This window comes from Theobroma cacao, chromosome 4 (genome assembly GCF_053813885.1).
Source record: "Theobroma cacao isolate CCN51 chromosome 4, ASM5381388v1, whole genome shotgun sequence".
Lineage (NCBI taxonomy): Eukaryota > Viridiplantae > Streptophyta > Magnoliopsida > Malvales > Malvaceae > Theobroma > Theobroma cacao.
The window spans coordinates 4,297,433-4,302,808 of NC_142642.1; the positions used below are offsets into that span (position 1 = coordinate 4,297,433).

Consider the following 5,376-nt stretch of genomic DNA (forward strand, 5'->3'; position numbering starts at 1 on the left):
TCATTGTATGTATGAATTTATTTTACTTCCACGTTACAAAAGATTACTTACACGTGTTTCTATAAATATTATTTTTTTATAAAAATGCTATATTTTAATCAATATTTTGAATAGTAATATTTGTCTATAAGTCTTTAAAAAAAAATTAAAATAAAATAATTTTTGTCTTTTGATTTACTTGAGCTGAAAACGACTGGTAATTGTTTAAAACGAAATGTTTAACAACGATTGCTCACAGGAAAGGCAAGAAACTAATACGTAAGCCTTGCAGGGTTCCGATTGGTATTTCGGGTAATGAGTGTCAATCGGGACGTTGCGACAGTTGTCTTGGGCCCGAGGGAGGTTTCGGGTCGTGACAGAAAGTCTTTTAGGTTGGTAGAGAAATCTAGACTAGTTTCAACCTCTTCTCCTCAGAATCCAATCCTTGTCTCAAACAAGTCCTCACCAGAGTCTTCCCCTAGAAAGTCATCACCTCTCCGAGAGCCCTCTCCTTTTCCTCTTAACCCTTTCTATGGCACTGAATCCTCACCCTCTGACACATCAGATGAGTAGAAGCCCCTTTCTTTGATGCTGACAAAAATGGGGAGTATAATAAGTGCAAGAATTAAAAAAAAAAAATTTGTTAGGGTGGAGGAACCAAGAAGCAGAATCAGGGGCAGGAACTTAGAAAAATAGGAAATAAGAAGCAAAATTGTCTAGGGGCAATTTCAGAATACTTTTTAATTAACTGCTATTTGTGCCATGGTGGCACTTGAACGCTTAAGTTTAATTCTGTTGTTTATATAGTTGTGTGTGAAAAGTTGATGCTGAAATGTCTATGTTGTTTAACTGCTACAAATTGAAGCCTGCTGATATTTTGTTATCTTGGTATTTTTACTGTCATGAACAAAATCTGCTGATGCTATGCTAATACTGATGCTGATAAATGATTTTTGTTATGCCATTATGAATGATTTCTGTTTGTAAATAGATATAGATAGGGTGCATAGTATATCAATTGAAACATGAATGATGTAGACAAAATCTGAAATCAATAAACTGTTGACAGTTGCTAAAACGTTTATGAAAATCTGTCAACACCTACTGCTGAAAGTTTAATGATGATCTGCTAATACTTACTTGCTGCAAATCACTCTATATTGCTGCATATATGTACAATGTCACTTTCTATATGACAAAAATAAAATTTGATGGAATAAAGTAAGCAAAATATGCACATACTTAAGGGGAGCAATCCTCATTTTCTGTAGAAAACTAAAAAGAGTTAAAAGACACCATGCTGTTAATCAAGGAATGTTTTGTCATCATAAAAAAGGGGGAGATTGTTGGCTCCATTAGTTTTTGATGATAATAAAACATTTCCATTCATTTGTGTCTAATATCTTTACTTGAGTGTGCAGGAAAATTAATATAAGAAATTAATCATTTAACTCCTCAAAGAGTATATCAAAAGAAAAAGAGGAATAAAAACAACAAGATGTAACTATCTAACAAGGAGGAAGCTTATTAGTGAAACAAGGAAGAATGTTCATTGACCAAGTTTAAAATTAGAGGAATGGTGGGCTAAAGAGTTTGAGAAACAGAATCAACTTAGTCTACCAAGTCAGTCGACTATCTGCCAGAATCTGCAACCAGAAATGGAACCAATTTAGTCGACTAAGTCAGTCGACTAAGAGCTCTCTGTCTGTAATTTGAACCAGAGCACTACAAGACAGATTAACAGCTAGAACTCATCTTCAACTATTTCCAACGGCCATAAACTGTCAAACTGCCATCAGAGTTGCATCTCCAAGCATAAAAGGGTCTTCCAATAATTAGAAACAAGTTTTTTAGAAGCCTTGAAAGAGATTTGAGCTATAGAAGTTGAAAAACCATAAAAGCTTCACTACATTTGTCTGCACTTAAACGCCTACTCTTTGCATTTGTATTTAGCACTCAATCTTATACCACTCAGATTAGCCAATGATCATAGGTACCTTTTTTTACTACTTCTCTTGTATTCTTAGAGTGAGGGAGTCACTCTAAGGGGTTGTTCAAGCTTGGGATAGCTTGATTGTTGAAGGTTGTGGTTGAGCCTTGGGAAACCACTTTGGGTTTTAGTTGAGCCTGTGAAAAACTAGTGTAAAAAGTTTTGGCTGTGCCTGCGAAAAGCCATTGTAAAGCTTGGTGAAAGCTTGTGAATTTCATCGATGTTTAGTGAATTTGTGGAAAAATCCTTGGTTGGATAATCAAGGTAGTGGATGTAGGTCTTGGACTGAACCACTCTAAATTGCTGTGCATCTTATACTCTATTTTTATTTTCATAAGTTCTGAAAATTATTTTCCAACATTGTTAAGAGCCAAATTATGTATTCACCCCCCTCTAGCACATATTATCGGGACCAATAATTTGTTATTTGGTTTTATAAGGTTATCATTTTATACTTTGGTTTTATCCTTCAAATTATTTGCTTTAAGCTTGTTTCCCATCTACGCCCTACTCATGGAGCCAATGATCATTGAGTTTGTGAGACTCATCCCTTTATCTCCCCTTTTACAGATAAGTGATCAACCTAACATGCATTCATCGACACTTATTGTCCACCCTGGATAGATAAAGGCATCTCATAGCATTTTATTCTGATTTGCTCCATTGCTAGAGGTCAAGCCGTTCATAATATATTTCGTTGTAAATAGACACTAGTCTTAATGTAAATGTAAATTTGGAGATTTTGAACTCTATGTATTTATATAATAATGTGGAGTAAAAGTTTAATTGAATTGTCTAGCTTTTCGTTTTAAGTATATTACAAAGAGTTATACGATTCAAAGAGATTACATAAACTAGTGGAATGAATATAATGCATTAACAAGAGTTTCAAATAAGGCTTGTTCGGGACTTGGCAGGTTCTCTGGCAAGACTCGGACACCAGTAGCGATCAAGGAACGGATCATTACAAGTACTTAAGTTCATTATTTGTTAAAAAGCTAAAATAAACCTAAAGTATTGAGACCTTGAGAGAAAGCATCGAGATTGGTTTGTTTGTGTATGCCTTAGGAAATAGCCAAAGGAAGAAAGAGTATTGAGACAACTTTGAATGGTATCGACACTCCACTCAAGAAGAGTTATATTTTCAGAGAAAAATTATTGAAGTATCAAGAACAAGAGCATCAAGTATTAAGACATCTTCTCAGCAATGAAGAATTCTAGAACGAAAGGATTTGTGTATCGAGACGCACTTTCAAAATTTTGATACCTTGCTTTCAAACTTCAAATTCCAGAGAAGAAGTTAAAATGTATTAAGAAAGAAGATCATTAATATCCAAACAACACCTTCAAAGAGTGAGCAACAAAGAGGAAGTGCCTAAGTATCAAGGAACATTATATCAGTATCAAGACTAGAACTTTAGATTCAAAATTCAAAATGGCCTAGTAAATCAATATCAAAATCAATTTGCAAGAGTATTGAGAATAATTTGCAAGAGTATCCAGATAACATCTCATGAGGTAAATTCCAAAAAGCAAACTAAAATGTCTCTGAATTGTGCGTGGAAGATAAAAGTATTGAGAAAGGCATCTAAAGTATCAAGCCATCAACAAGAAAGGAACTTAAAGTATCAAGACTCAGATTGCAAGTATTGGAACATCTCTTTAGACAAGCCAAAAAAAGACAAAGACAATGGCTAGAATTTTGAAATTCAAAAGCCCAACGACTAATTTAAGGTCTCTAAGTATAAAAGGAAGGTTGAAACTCCTTTATGAGTTGAAAGTGCACATTGAGAAGAAATCCTAAGTAAGAGTGAATCCTTTAAGAGAAAATTCCTCATTCTTACTCTTCAAGCTTAGTGTTCTCATCCTTTGTTAATTGTTGAGCTAAACTTTTACTCCTTCAACAAGCCTTCAAGATTCTCTCGATCTTGTGTTGATTATTGTATTCTGCCTACTTAGAGACAAACTCCTTGAGCATTACTCTCATCATTATAATCTCTTGTAAAGGTTATACCTTATTCTTGAAAAGGTAAAGAGCTTAAAAGTCGTTATACCTTGACCCTTGAAATGGTAGTTGTATAGGTTCTGCTTGATCTTTGACAAAGCAAGTGATAGGTTCTACTTGATCCTTGAAAAAACAAGTGTAAGGGTTATGCTTGAGCTTGTGAAAAGGCTCTTTGTAAATGCATGATAACATCCAACTCATGAACACTAGCTACTCTTCTAAGCATTGCTTTCTCAGATGCCCATTAATAATTATTAGATGATATTTCTTCCAATAAACCTTATGCTTCATCAATAGAATTAGCCATATGAGCTCTCCCAATGATAACATCAATAGTAGTCTAAATATGACCATTCAAACCATTATAAAATGTTTGTACTTGAAGTCATTTTGGTAAACCATAATGAAGGCAACGCCGAAGCAAATCCTTGTATCTTTCCCAAGCCTCATACAACGATTCAGAGTCAAGTTGCATGAAAGAAGTAATATCATTCCTCCTCTTCACTATCTTGGTCGAAGGACAGAATTTTGCTAAGAACTTCTGAGCAGGATCATCCTAAGCCAGAATGGAGCCTGTAGGAAGCAAGTTCAACCAAACTTTCACCTTGTCTCGTAATGAGAAAGGGAGGAGTTGTAGTCTGATAGCATCATTAGTAACTCCACTATGCTTGAAGGTGTCATAAATCTCCAGAAAATTTAAAATGTGAGCATGTGGATCATCATTAGGTAGACCCCCAAACTAGATTGAAGTCTAGATAATTTGGATGATCGCCAACTTTATTTCAAAGTTGTTAGCTTGGATAGTCAGCCTTCGAATGCTCAAGTGAAGACCTTGCACTAACGGAACAACATAATCTCTTAAAGATTAATTATCTTCCATTAATTGCCCTTGAATTTGCTGATCTCCTTGTTGTTCAGCCATTGGTTCCATGTGAGTTGAAGTTTGTAAATTTTCTCTCCGAAGTCTTTGAAAAGTCTTTTTGATTTCTGGTTCAAAAGGTAAAATCTCCAAACTTCTTAATTTTCACATTCAATGACTAAATATAACTAAATTTAAGATAAACAAAGCTTGAAGTAAGACTAGCTTGCTTGGTATTAATATTAGCAAAAAGTATGAAACAATTCCCTGACAATAATGCCAAAAACTTGTTATTTAATTTTATTTCATTCAAGTATACGTATTGCAACAAGTAATATAGAAGTAAATAGAGTGTTGAATCTTACAGGGAATTGGACCAACTTAAGCTAAGTACTAAAACTATACCAAATTAATTTTATACAAGTAATCAAAATTAAAAGATTAATTAAATGCAAAATTTAACTAACAAACTAAAACTAATAGTTGAATGACAAAATTCACTAGAAAAACAATTGATTAAAAGCCTAGGACTATGATAGCTCT

General features: G+C 34.0%; 1 non-coding gene across 1 annotated transcript; it reads left to right on the top strand.

Annotated features, from left to right (window-relative positions):
* Positions 1 to 4,369: 4,369 nt before the first annotated feature.
* LOC148763077 (small nucleolar RNA R71) lies at positions 4,370 to 4,476 on the top strand. Its single transcript, XR_016026060.1, has one exon. It is a non-coding gene; the product is annotated as a small nucleolar RNA R71 (small nucleolar RNA).
* The last annotated feature ends 900 nt before the right edge of the window (positions 4,477 to 5,376 follow it).